At 38.7% G+C, this 15,056-nt stretch overlaps 1 protein-coding gene across 1 annotated transcript in view; it reads right to left on the reverse strand.

The window, feature by feature from the left end:
- Positions 1-13,925, reverse strand: part of ERG (ERG, ETS transcription factor) — a 102,429-nt gene extending 88,504 nt beyond the window's left edge. The window contains exon 1 of the mRNA XM_026053047.1: positions 13,891-13,925. The gene's annotated coding sequence lies outside the window, so the exon portion shown is untranslated. The remainder of the gene's footprint in view (positions 1-13,890) is intronic.
- Between the last annotated feature and the right edge of the window lie 1,131 nt (positions 13,926-15,056).

Below are 15,056 nucleotides of genomic sequence, written 5' to 3' on the forward strand. Positions count from 1 at the left end.
TTTAATCTTATTTGATGTTGATGTATTTTGAATGTCCCTCCAAATATATACATATTTTATTATGAATAAGCCCCATTTCGATGTGTTATCCAAAGCTCTGAAAGGATCTAACACTTTCGGGTGGGGCCCTGAGAAAGACCCCATTAGACTTTGGGGACCCTGTCCCGAAGCAATTTTCAGTTCAGTAGGGCTTGTTTGAGAACAAGCAATTGAGCAATTTAAATGTGTTATTTTCCCTAAGGCATCTTGCTTCTAAAATTGATTGACAAGTTTCACAAAAGTACATTTGCATTTGGAAGAGGCACTGGCAAATGAGTAAGTAAGAAGCATTAAACTTAGAGCGAGTTAGTCATTTTAAAAATACATTCTGAAAAATTACAATTGTGATTGCATCTGAAAAATCTGGTAACGTTAATTTCAGCACTGAAATATGATTTCTTTTAAAAGCCTTTTCCTCTGTGGCCCTTGCCATAGGATCCTCCCCCAACATCTGGATAACAGAATCCGTGCTGACAGACTAACGCACATGTGGAGGAGTGTGTCTGCTACTTTGCTGCTTCTCAGGACAGACACATTGTCTCTCTTTCCCTCTCTGTGTCCGCTCCTTTTCTTTTCCTTTTTCTGTTTTTTTTTTTTTCTGTTCTTTTCTTTTAATAAGGCTGCACATGTCTTCCAGCTCTCTCCTGTGAATGTGACCAGTATGCAATATTGCATTGCCTGTACTCAGAACGTCTGGCTTAGGTGATACCAAGCAGTTACTGCCCAGGCTATGAATGTTTGCTAGGTTATTAGCCGGCACATCTGGCTCTCTCCCTAGGAGGGTGAGTTCTGCAGTGCCCCACGAATTTCTTTCATACACCATTTTTATTAGCTTTTCAAAAGAGTACGGATTACAACTGCAAAGGAAGATTTGGGTCATTTATGAGGATATTAGTTCCCTACCTGTTTATCATGTTTAAAAAGTGAGACCAACAGAAACTAGTTTTTTGATTCTTAGAACTAATCATTTTTAAGATTATTATTTTGGGACAATCTTATTGTTCTTTTATTTCACCATTCTGTTTATGCAAAAAAATGGTTTGTGATTTCTGATAGACAGACCTAAATACATTTCAGAAAGTCACAAAGGTAACTTAGTTTAAAAATACAATCCTCAAAACACTAATTTCTAATCTTAGTCTTCCTGTCAGCCTCACTCTATCACTAGAAAGATGACAGAAGTTGTTTCAGGCTTAATCAAAAGAAATAAGTACAAGTGTGAGTCAGGGCAGCAAATTTATCTACTTTGCATGGAAATTATATGGGTATTATACAGGAGGTGAATTTATAATGCAAGAGTTACACTACTATATAACTTGTGAACTTCCCTAACTTAACTGTGAATATCCTTATTTCAGTAATGTAAGAATGCCCTTCCTTCCTTCCTTCCTTCCTTCCTTCCTTCCTTCCTTCCTTCCTTCCTTCCTTCCTTCCTTCCTTCCTTCCTTCCTTCCTTCCTTCCTTCCTNTTCTTTCTTTCTTTCTTTCTTTCTTTCTTTCTTTCTTTCTTTCTTTCTTTCTCTCTCTCTCTCTCTCTCTCTCTCTCTCTCTCTTTCTCTCTTTCTCTTTCTCTCTTTCTCTCTTTCTTTCTCTCTTTCTCTCTTTCTTTCTCTCTTTCTCTCTCTCTTTCTCTCTTTCTCTCTTTCTCTTTCTCTCTCTCTTTCTCTCTTTCTCTCTTTCTCTCTTTCTCTCTTTCTCTCTCTCTTTCTCTCTTTCTCTCTCTCTCTCTCTCTCTCTTTTCTTTCTTTTTTTTTTTCTTTTGTTTCTTCTGAGGCAGTTTAAGAGAATTAGTGGAAAAATTGCTTGTTTTCTTGCTTGAAAAAAGCATCCACATGGGGGAGGTACAGAGGTAGCTCTACAGCTCTTCTTACTCATGGCCAAAGCGCTCTCTCCTGAAGCAAAGATGGGAAAAGGGAGCTTAAATACCTACCTACCTTCCTACCTACCTACCTCAAACCCTTCCTTTCCAGGAGGAACCTTCCTTTAACAGTTAGTTACCTGAAACTGTTGCTGTAGACTTAAAATACTGAAAAGATTCTCCATGTAGAACTATGGAAGTACAGAAAARGGGGGGGAAAAAAAAAGGAGGAAGAATAAAACAGCTTGCTGGAATTGCTATTCAATTTATTTTGGATGCATTTGAGGCCAAATTTTTGGAAGCTGTCAGCACCCRCCAGCTTCCATTGTTCTGAATGGGAACTGCTTGGCATTCACAGGCTTTGAAGGGCTGGTACTTCATGTAGGTGTTTAAATGGGAGCTCTGATCTCCGCTAACCTTCTGCAATTTCCTTTGGCTAGACTAACCATCCAAAAATATCACATTGTAAAGACAAACTGGTAAGCACTCACAGAAAGCACTTTTTCTAAATTGTGGGCATAAATAGTGCACGCTACTCCACCCGGGAAAAAGAAACAACATTCTAAGATTTCCCCAACCAAGGGGCAAAAAGTTCACAAATGTCAATAAACTCATGCAATGAAAACAGAATCACAAGCCCCTTATTATAGAAATGCAAACAGTGGAAGTTTTCAAGAATGTCACAGTCCAATTCAAGATTTCTGTCAAACAAACAAGAAGTTAAATCCATCAGATGAAATTCTGATTTTCCTTTATTGTTCTCAAAATAAATGGAATGTCAAGCCAAAACTCTAAGACATAAATTATAAAATGAAATAAACTAAAGCCAGTGGAATATAAAGATCTTCTCACCTCCTCAGGTCTGAATCTTCTCAAAAGTCCACCTTGGCAGCAATAGCCTTGGCATTATTCAGTCAGCTCCAGAATTAAAATTAATTGCAATTTACTTTGTCCACTAAAGTTCATGGAAATCCTTATAGGCTTTTTTGCTGTGCTTTGTTCTGCCTAGAAATTGCATTGTCTTCTTAAGGCTTCCTGTCTTGAAAACAGAGGCACTAGCACAGAGATTCAACTGAGATTGTTTTTCCCCCTCTTCTGCTGCTTTTATTTAAAAAAAAAAAAAAAAAAAAAAAAAAAAAAAAAAAAAAAGGAGAGAGAGAGAGAATGGTAGAAGTTCCTTACAGGAGTTGGAAGAGGACATCTGCAGGCAATTTAACATGAGGGTTTGTTTCTGTGTCAGCTGGCAACCCCTGGATAACTCTGTCATGTAACTTATATGCTAAAACATGATGTAGGACAACCAGTGAGATGGGTAAATATGGCAGCACATCAGTTTTATTTGATTAAGATTTATACTTTTTCAAAGGGAGCAGCCTTGCCATAAACTACGAAAACAAATATAATCCTGCAGCTAAAGGAACATCCCACCCTGCATCACCCCAACAAGACTGATCTTTCTTAAACCCACCTTCCACTGCAGTGCATCAAAGTCTCTCCTTACAACACACAGTGAGAAGAGTTTTGTTTTCAGGTAAAGAAGGAAAATGCTCCATGCTTTTCATGGGGAACAGTCCCTATTAGAAACTCTTTGGAATCAGTAAGACTTTAGCTTGTTTTCCTTTAGGGACTACAGCAACTGAATGTGGATGGGTTCATGTGAGAGAGGGGCCAACACTTAAATTTGTGCCCTGGTTCACCACTATTACTGACTTTGAATGGACATTCAGAAACATAGATTGGTATCTAAAGAGAGCTCTGCAGATAGGGCTGCTCACAAAGTCCCCCCCACTCCATGTGTTTAATTTCCTCCCAGTTAGACAAATCTGATCAAGTGAGGAATGCTCATTCATTCTGGTCCCACTTCTGTTCTTGCTGCAGATCTTATGTATTCTGACATTTATAGCTATGCATTTAAACCGAAGCACTGATTAGATGCAATTGTTAAAATTACCCTCCTCCCYCGTCCTCTTTGTGTGTATGCTTTGGTTTGAAGTATTAGCAATTTAAGAATCAATCTTGGAGTTAAATGTTTAATAATATAATTGCTTCTGTTGCCTAAATTTGTTTATTTTGTGCTTTATTAGCATGTAATAACTGAAAGTATATTTTGCTCTGCCTGAGTTAATGATGTCTGTTGTGATGGCTCATGCTCCRCTAGCCGACTGGCTGCAGTTCTGGGACGATTCAGAAGGAGCTGGAAAGATTTTCTGAAGCTGTAACTAAGGAGTAGGCGGCTTCCCTTAGTTTCTCTAATTGAATGAATTTGAACTCTCATTTGGCCTCCACTTGAGCTTTAAACAATATTTTGTTCATTCTGAGGTCATTTTGAGGGCTTCTTAGTCTAAACTTCGGGGCAGGGAAGCTCTGCTGTCCTCGATCCAGGACACACACGCCAGCTGGGTCTCAGCCATGCAGCATGCCGCAGTCTGCAGCCCGCGTCCCCCCGTCTTCTCCAAAGCAGGGATATGAGATATGGGGACACCAGCTTGGGTTTGGGACACCGCTGTTCCTGCCTGGCCTCCCATCTACTGTATCTATCCCCCGCCTTCCAATGCACTAGAGTGGAAAATGCCATATTGAAATGCATTTACTACTTTGGAGCTGGCATGTTTGAAAAGGAGCCAGATATTCCCCTAGGTCTGTGTTTATATTAAGGATATGCCACACAAGGTGGGTTTCAGCTCCTCTAATGATGAGATACATAAAAGTCCCRAAGTCCAGACTCCCTTCGCAAACAGTGGAAGGATACAGGCACTTCCACAGTCAATTTATCTCTCTAAAAAGGGGCCCCCAAAACTGCTTAAACTAAATACCAACCAAAATAGCTCAAGTGATGTGAGTTCTCCCACCTAAACCTATTTTTCCTCCTCTGTAGGCATGAAGCAAAAGGCACAAGTTGCAATGTTGGGTCCTGTTTCAGAACTATAAACTTAAAATGCAGAGGTAAAAAGGGGGACTTACTAAGAGGTAAAAATTTGGGGACTAAACAGACACACTCCTATTCCTAGCTATTCCCCTAGGGGTGGTGGCACCACATTTTGGTGTATTTTCATATTTCTGATGTTCTTAGATTACCATTCATTTAAGCCAACATGCCATAATATATGCTTTAAAAGTGTGGCACCTTCTAGAGAAGTCTATGTGTTGTTCAGCCTGAAGACTGGCTATGCTGGACACAGGAATTCTCACGTTTGCAGAATTCCTAGCACGTTATTCACAGCTGTTACCTCTGCCAGATTTCTGGGTTCCTGGAAAATCTCTATATATGACCAAGGCAGTATGGACAAATAATTATGTAAGCTCAYCCTGGAAGGCTCTCAGCACACCACAGATTTATCTCCCTCATTTTGAAGACTCTTTTGCTGAATTTGAAATAGCAGGTTAAACAGTCCTACCTCACATTTACTACTATGCAAGGAGGTGATAATGACTACCAGTAAGTTTATCTTTGATCCAAGGTAATCAGACACAATATGCAATATACGATGCACATGTTAAGTACTCTTCTCTAGCCTCAGCACAAGAAAACTTGATCCCTTTCATGTCTCACACACACACATACATAAACACACATACACACACAMAAAAAAAMMMCACTGAAAGCAGCAGAAGTGCTGGCCTAGGCATATTTGGGATGCAGTAAACTAGAACAAATATACATTGGTTGTGTTTCACTGTGTTGTAAGCACAGAGGGCAACATTTGGGGTTCGCAGGCTACTGGAGATCAGAAAGCTTATAGTAGCTTTTCTGATCAGGATATGGAGTTGAAGGAAGCAGATGATGGAGATTCTTGGGTACAGAGCTCACTGGAAAGACAGACATGGGTATTTAGGGGGGCAAGAATGGTCCTTGCCTCTTGTCCTCTTGATCTTTTCTGTTTTTTTTTTTTTTTTTTCCTCAGACAGAAAGGAAAAGATGTGCACTTTCGGTGAATAAACAAACTTACACCAAGAAAACACCTCACACAAAGAATCAATTTCTCTTTATACTGACACACATCTGGCAGGACCCAAATAGTAGCTACTGGTATGAGCCATCACAGAAACATTTTTTTGCAATGAGAATTTGGCTTGCCTTGGGAAAGAACACTAGAAGTCTGAAAATTTCCTACAGAAAAACAAAGTCTTATGGCAAATAATTAAATATCAASTTGGTAGAGGTATCTAATCAACCAGCCATAATTTTTATGAGGTAATGTCTGTATTAATGAGCTAAAGAAGGGGATAATACAGTACAGCAGAGAAAGATCTGATATTACACTTTTAAGTCAACTTTATGACACCAGCAGGACTGGTGAAATAATCTGAATGGGACTTGAAGAGATTAGAAAATGGGTAGAAAATAATGAAACAAGATTTCAGATTTAAGGATCACGGTTGTCAACAYGACTCTACAAAATGAGATCCAAAAAAAAGAAAAAGGAAGATTTTTTTTTTTTTTTTTTTGAGCAGCACATGCAGAGGAAACACATCACCAAGCTTGGAAGAAGCTCTCCCTGCTGGGGAGAGAGCACTCCAAGAACTGCTGGAGCAACAGCCCTTGAAACATGTCTTTCATTTCTGGGAAGCGTTATCAGAAAGATGATGGCTTGGTGATTCGTGAGCAGCAAATACTTAAGAGTCAGGACTGGCTGCATTTGCAACTGCAATGGGGGAAGGCTGCCTCTTCCCCATCTGCTCACCTAGACACAGCAAGCAGAACTAACATGGACACGCTGTGGGATGCGTCGCATCCCCCTGAGCACTTAAGGGAGGCTACGCGTGCCCCCTCTTTGGCAAGGCCAGGAGGAGGGAAAGCAGTGTGAAACTGAAGGCTGCTGGATGTGCACAGGTCCAATACACAGAGGGTTGAGTGAAAAGGGAGTTGGGTTGCTGGATATGAGGAAATCCTTGAGGAAGATGATGAGTTGCGTGGAATAATCTTTCAAGGTTAAAAAGTAAAGGTTCCACTGCTTGGGACCTTTATGGCCTGATCAAGGCAAAACACAAATCCAATACGCATTAAACAGCAGTTCCAGTCTCCCTGGGATTTATGTGAGGATTGTGAGGACAAGAGGCTCCTGTGACCACTTGCGGAGAAGGGAAGATGAGTCTTCTCCTTGCAGCCATTTGTGCCCATGGGCTGCCCCAAGCACTGACCCCTGAGGCACCCCAGGTGCCCCTTCTTCTCTGGTGTTTCACTGTGGCCACGTGTGAGCAGCAGTGTCTTTGAGCTACCAAATGCAGCTGAACATGTTGCTGGGTTCTCTTCCCTATGTTGGTCAGAAGTGTGGAAGGAGGAGAAACCTGCATTGACAGTGGGTTTGGAAGAGCTCCGGGCAGAAAAGCAAGCTCGTGSTCTGGGAGCCCTCAGTCCCACTCTAGGGCCTGGAGCTGAAGGAGAAGAGAAGGAATTTTTCCAAGAAGATTTTTCAAGTCCGACTCTTTTCACCCCTGTCCCTGTTACTCTTGTCTGTCCTTCCCCACTTCTCCAGCTTGTATTTCCACCCCACCCTCAGCTTGGGGCTCAGCTTCACCATAGTCCCAGTTTCCATGGCATATGGAAATTCTGCTCTATGTTTTCCACCCATTCGCAATAGAAAAGTCCAGCCTTTTAACTGCTGCAAAGTGACATTTGCACACATCTGATTCCACACAACAAAGGGTTAGTATAAAACATATATATTGGCCATGGCATTAAAAATGTATTTGGTATTCTTTAGTTTGCTCATTCCTGCTTATGAAAAAGATAAATTTTGTTTAAAAATGGCCCCACTTAAGGACTTATCCATGCCATTAGCTCCCAGAACAATAGAGATTAAAGTCTTTAGACCATCCCCTATCAAAATAACATGCTTTTCTTTGAACATGTCATTAACACTGTTTTCCATCTGGCTGTTGGCAGCAAACTTGGATTTGCTCCGAAATGCTGAGAGTTCATCAATTATAGTACACAGAAGCCATTATCTCTCTTTTCCTTTAGCGAGGAGGTATTTGCTCAGGCATTAAGAAGGAGGTAGAGTTCAAGAAAGGAAAAAATTTACTCATGCAAACTCTATGGCAATCATTTGATTCCAGTTCAGATTTCAAAAATTTTGAGAGGCAAATAACAGCTTCTGCAAGTAAGGAAAATCTAGTATTCAAATACAGTAGTGGTTCTGTCATTATCATGTAACTGATAAATATTCACAGGAAAAAAAAATAGATTTTAACCCTGGCAGTCTGAAGGCCASGTAAATGAATAAAATGGTGTAGAGAACCATCATGCACATTTGTACTCAACTCGGTTCTTTTGTCTTATGGGAAACCAGAGGAAGCTATTGCTATCGTTCAAACAAGGTTTAACAACTGTGATCCAGCTAGCATAGCCAGCAAGAAGCATTGTGAAATGGAAACGGCATTGTGTAATTTGTCAGTAAAAAAGCATGGAAAAAAGGCTTCTAAAGTTTTGCTGGAATAATGAATGAAGTACACAGTGAATAGCAAGCAAAGGGGATGGGGCTTACAGCTACTCAGCAACTGCAGCTTCAGTGGCTGCTGATATGCATGCTTTTCCACATCTGTCACTGGGGGACATTTGTAACCCACAAGATGGGAGCACACATGCAGTGGTTATCACGGAGCAGCTGTCAGGCAGCAAGTTCACAGCCCAGATAACCTGCAGGAGCTTGTTCACCTCTTTGCCCTTGGGCTAAATGTACTTGCAGAGAGGTAGAGGCCACTGCAGGCAAGATGTCTATTGGATCATGACTCCTTCATTCTTTTAGGAGTCTTCRGCCAACAACTATAAGAAGACCTTTATCCATATTTTTGGAGGAGAGTGTGTTATTAAATTGACTCCAGGGATGACATCCTGTGATACAGCAGTATTACATACTCCATATGGATTGCCTGCTCAACTAGATTGCAGTCTGCCAGACATTAGCTTACTTCACATGTGACTTTGAGCGAATCTCTTCTTTGCATCTTTTTTTTTAAGATCCATGCTCTCACTGTTAGTGAGCTGCTGAGCTCTCATTTTATAAGTAATAAAAGTACATTAGCAATGCAAGGCATACATGAAGACTGGGCTCCTAACCTAGTCAAGACTCCAAGGAGAGGTGAGAGGAAAAGCAAGGCCTTTATAAGCTGTTAAAATAGGGATAATAGTAATTCTTCCCTCCTTTCCTGCCCCCCATTCTTTTGTAGGTAGAGACAGTATTGTGGATACAAAACTTTCAGCATAATAAAGTCCTGGATCCTATTTAGAATCGCTGGAATTCCAGGAAAAACAACAGATTGTATCAGACCCAGAATATGCTCTCTCATGAATAATACCAGAGAAAAACAAATCAGATTTAACCATTAAAAAAAAAAAAAAAAAAAAAAAAAGTAAATACACACGGCAGTTTATCTACACTGTCACAACTTGAAACAGAAAACCTTGGCCAGTAAGGGGGCTCAGGTATCAATACTTTCTTTAGCAACATGGGATACTGTGCAAGGATATGTGCATATGCCTCCTAATTCACAGCCCAGGTGCTTAAGCTCTGAACTCTGGAGTAGTTTTCAGAAATGGCTATGAAGTTTTTTATTATTATTATTATTATTATTCCTTCGGAGAAAATAGATTTTCTTTCACTTTAGTAAAAGCTGCCATTTTCGGATTTGGTAATTTAAATTCCATAGGTTAAGGTAAAACAACCTCCTAGTTATATTCACAAAACAAAAGGGTTTAAACAGAAGGTCATCAGCTGAATTTGGCTCAAGATGTCTGATGCCTTTCAGAAATTTTATTTTAAAAATGTCCTCCTTGGTTAACCTATCTGTAGGTCCTATAGGACATAAAGTGCCCTATTTTTTTCAACTTGTAAAAGGTAAAAGCAGGCTATACAATCTACAAGCTCCTCTGTTCAGCTATGGACATTCACCTGCCTCTTCAGTTATCCCATATCTCAAGACCATTCCTGAAGTACAGAAAAGTTGGACCATTTAAATACACTCAGATCAAATCTTCTGCTGACATAAATCATCCATGCCTCAGTGAACTATACCTATTTACTCTGGGGTAAAATCCATCCTGTTAAATGCAAGCATTTCATTACCTATATAGCAGTACCTTGGCCTCTTCCTCTTTGAGTGAGCACCAAAGGAACAGCAGTAACTCATTTCTTCCGAAAATTGSTTCCCTAAATCCTGCCGTAGTGATGACACAAACTAACTAAAGCCAGATAAACATCTGATCTTTACAAATGAGGCTGCTGAAAGCTGAATTTAACACTTAAAAAATAGAAGTTTTATTAAATGGTCAGTCATGACCACTGACAGAATATAAGAAGTCACTTCAGAAAACAAACAAAACAAACAAACAAACAAAACCTATTGGCATAATGTTTCTAGGTCTGTCTTATAAGAAGTAGAGTTTAATGAATAAAAAAGAAAAAATGCATTAAAATTTTTGTAAATAACAATTACTAAAAATTAATCTTATACAGACAATCTAGTCACGGAGTTCTTGAAAAGATCTCCAAATTGTTTTCTGACTTTGATATGATATTAAGGTGCCCACCTCTAACTAAGGTGTTTTAATTAATGTTATTAATTAATAATTAACGTACAAAATGGCTACCAAGAAACTGCCAGTTCTGTATGAAGGAAAATCAGACAGAAGAGCAAAGATTAAGGTTCCTGGTGAAAAAGGTGTTCAACACTTTCATGGAGCACCTTGTTTTAAAAGCTAGCGTAAATAATGCCTTTTCTAGTTATGACCTCTAATATGCCAGTGTAACAGATCTACTTTTATTATGTTTGTTTGAAAATTTCTATTAGTGACAAGAAAATCTTGTTCCCTTGACATCCCAGGAAAAAAATTCTTCTTTAATATTATATTTAACATCAAAAACTGTATAGCTCGCTATTAAAATAACAGTCCCTTTAACTGTTGTGGGCCAAGAAAGAAACAAAGTCAGAGTTGGTTGCAAACAGCCCTGTCTATGAACTCCTCTCCAATTTGCAGTAGTCTCATTAGAGCAAATCTTTTTTGGAAGAGTGAGGGAACACAAAAACTGTGGTATAAACACAAGAACATTTCATCCATTGAAAGCTGCCCAAATGACTGTCCAAAAAGAATTAGATTTTTCTAATTAGAGTTTACTGGCTAGCAAGAATCCATTAGTTTTCCTTTAAATCACATAAGCACTTCTTTCCTTAGTCTGCCATTACTTCAAATTCATGTTGCTACTTTATGCCTTTAGCAGTAGGGCCCTCACTCAGTTTTAACACTTTCCGTGTTAAAGTAGGGCCCTCATCCTGTGAACACTTGGGCCCACACTCAGTTTTATCAGGGCGGGCCACCTTCTTCAGAAGGTCAGCACACTCACAGGCACTAAACACATGGAACTGCATGAAGGACTAAAATTCCCCACGTCATGTTGAACTGGAACCAAAGATCTCAAAAGTAGAATGTCCTCATTCTTCTTCCTATCTACATTAAATGTTTCTGCCTGGTATGTTTGGGCAAAACACAACCCTTCAATTTGGGTGAAACTGTATATGAAAGAACAACAGGAAAACAGATCATTGCACCAATTAGGAATGCTGAATCAAAGCTGAAAAAAAAAGTTAATCTTTACTAGACATGAAATGAAGCTGCCCAACCAACAAGTGGACACACCTTAATATTTTCAAAGTATTCTCAAAATTTGACAGGGTATAGACAGTCTGAAATGACACACGAGCTGTGAGATTCGTCACAGTTTCTACTAGTGACAGGAAAGGCTGTTTTCAAAATTGCACACATGAAAACTCACAGAATACAAAGGAAAGCACCCTTACTGCAAAAACATGCCTATGAATATTCATATAAATATTCATATTTATTTGTCTCCTGCATTAATTTTCTGCACATGTTTGGACTGTCAGATCTCAATAATTCAAACATTCCTCGAAAGTGATCTTCAAAGTCACAGCTCTAAATGTGTATACATGAGGCTGGATTCACTTATTCAGGGAAATAAAAGGGAGAATATCATGTGACTTACCTGACAAAATGCAGTTGGACAAAAACATATCAAGGATGATTATAATGAGCCCAATGTGTTCTTCCATACCACCAAAGCAAATCACCACAGACAAAAAGTCTGTGACGYCACATACTCTTTCCTGTTGTCCATGCATGACTCTCCCTTACGGCTTATTTTTAAGAATGTAGTTAAGTTAAAGCCTAAGTGAACAGAGTATTCATAACAGCTTTCAAAAGAATGTGTTTACTTTGATATAAACTTCTTAATCATATTAACAGAAATTGGAAGGATTTTATGTTATTTGGTTATTTTTACTACCCCAAACATAGTAAGAAAATAGTTAAACTATTTGCCTCTCTCACTTCCCTTTTTAATGTAACACTGACTTCTGCATGTTGTACTGTGGGGAAAAAAAAAAAAAGACTTCCAAAGGAGTCTTTTAACACTGATACAGAGAATTTTATGCAGCTCTTCTATGCTAGCAGAAAGACACAAGAAAATTGCAAATATACCGGGATGCTCCTGAAAATGCTGTTGATAGTCAGCTTCCTTAGGACTGATCCAAATCTAGTTCATGAAAGTCCTGACAACTGTTCCAGGGATGTCAGACTATGGTCGCCTGTTGTCTAAGTCACGAGCGAGAGATGACTGACTCTGGCTGGCAGCTTCTTAGAACTGCTCCCTATTAGGCTTGCTGAAAAGGATGCGCRCTTATGCAGCTTGCCCTCTCCAATTATAACTCCCATGGTAAAAAAAAAAACTCCTTCATATGCTAGTTTTGGCAGGAAGCACTAAACCAAACTCTTCCTCATATTGCTTTCTAGCTCTGTGAACACTTAGAAAGTGTGAAGAGGTATTAAATTCCCTTAAAATTTTGGAATTGTTGCTGTTTTAATTCTAGGTGACTAGATACACRGAAGGCAAATTGTTGATTTTTTTTTTATTTTTGGGTGGGGTATTATGTTTATTCCATAAAAATACTGAGAAAAGTGTTGGGTTTTGGAAAATCTGAAGAGAGGGAAGGGAGGAGCTCTTACACCACTGCCTGCCACTCTAGTATGTAAACACAATCCAAAAATACTGTACAGAGTTATATAGAGAAGCTCTTTCATTCGCTAATTTTACAGGAAAAGCGAGTTATTTAAAATAATATTTAATTTGTATTTAATTAAAAATAATTTGAAAAATGAAGCTTTTTGTAGATAGTACCTGACTGGGAGATTATCAAAAGATAATTTGAAATTTATCATTTTCAAAGCAGCTAGGAAGCTATTTCCAAACAAACCCTTTCAATAATATAATAGTGAGGCAGAAAGAGTGCATTCCGTTCACCAGTCACTTTGTGAAGATCACACACTACTCTATATATACAATAACTAAAGAGTATTGTTCCTCATGCTATATCATCACCTTCTCCTGGTAAGTCTAGCATGTTTCTATCCTTTAATGACAGAAGGATAAAAAAGATAAACAACTCTAACAATGAAGCTGAAAATATCTTCTGAAATGTGGCTGAACAACGCTCTTTTTAAGATCTTAACAGTTAAATGTCTGTACTCCTATGATTTATATAAAATCAAGTCCTAATTCTTGTTTTTTTTTTGTTTTTTTTTTTTTTTTTTTTTTTTGCATAAAGCTCTTTTTCCTTCTATTGAAGAAAACTCAGTGTTTGCTGCAAACTTCCAAGAAGCAGAACTGGGAATATATGAATTCAGCTTGTTTCAGGTAGTCATGTTCATTAAGTATGCTAAATATTAAAGCACAACCAAACATTTGCTAATCTAAAAAGTGTTATCCTCAAAATATCCATGTATTTTAAACACATCGGAACAGGTGTCAACCAGAAAGACTGCATGACTGACTCATACAATAACATATAAATATTGAGGATTAAAAGAGCCAGTGCTGTACAGCAAAATTTATAAACATAAAACAACCCTGCAATATGCATACACGCTCTTTAATTTTATCACTCTTAAAACATCTGAAGACTCACCGTAAACAGGAAACTAACCTTGATGTGAGCTGCTGGATCTGGGACAGTCTGAATCATGTCCTTTAACAGGCCAACGTGTTTACCAGAAACTCAGACCCCAAGGCAGCTGCATAACCAAAGAAACAAAAGTCAGATGTTTATATTTTTCAAGTCTATTTTCAATAGAAATCTCTTATCTTTTTATAGACATAAAATCATCTTTCCTTCCCCAAACATCCTCAAGAATCAGTGCAGCTGAAGCTCTAAGACATTTTTGTTTCCATGGAGTCTATTAGGATATATTTCATCCAGTTGGCCCTGCATTTCCCATGGAAAATTGGTATCAGTCTGTAAAGGATGATTTTCTGGAAATAAGAACTACAGGAGGTGACCTGAACTTCACGGACTTATGACCCATCGGAGACATCAGGGTTTTCCACAGTCCCTTCTTCCTAGTTTAGAAATATACATCAGGATTGGGACAGATTTGAAGCTGATAAAAATAAGAATTATTTCACTGAAGTTGTGCCCATTCACGTTAGCTGCCATTCTGACCCAGCCACTCGGTCAGGAGCACTACCGACCACAGATCCCCTGCGATCCCTTATCAGTGTCAGTAAAACTCAAGAGRAGTGGAAGGGTCAGGGTGGGAGGTGTCTGCATGTGCAGCAAGTGGGAGGCCACTAAAGTAATCTARGCAAATATATGCATATATTATTAAAGTAATATAAAAAGTTATAAAGAAGTACTATCCAGGGATTGGATCATCAAATGTGTTCTAGTCAGTTGGGATCAATAGTTAGAAATCTAGAAAGCATATGGAGAAATCTGGGAGTGTGAATGTCACTTAAAGTAATCTGGCTTTTTTTTTCCATTCTCCCTGAAAATCTGGAAATTCCCATTTCTCACTCAAGAGGTTTCCTTTGTCCATGACCTTGAACTTCTTTCATCTTTTAAAATGGCAAGACTCTATCAGAAAAATACTTTCCTCGGCATTGCTTTTTCTACTTCATTATCTGTTCTCACATCTACACAAACTTGCAGATCAAGTTGCAGATAGCTTTTATCTTTTTACTTAGGCAAAATATTGATAGACAGACTGACACTGCATTGCAATTTGCCCTAGAAGTAGTCCTCATGATGTAAGAAAACTGTTTATAAACTATGCGATATTAAAGATATCTCAGTTTTGATCTCAGTATTTT

This window comes from Nothoprocta perdicaria, unplaced genomic scaffold, assembly GCF_003342845.1.
Source record: "Nothoprocta perdicaria isolate Ctin4 unplaced genomic scaffold, notPer1 scaffold_96, whole genome shotgun sequence".
Taxonomy (NCBI): domain Eukaryota; kingdom Metazoa; phylum Chordata; class Aves; order Tinamiformes; family Tinamidae; genus Nothoprocta; species Nothoprocta perdicaria.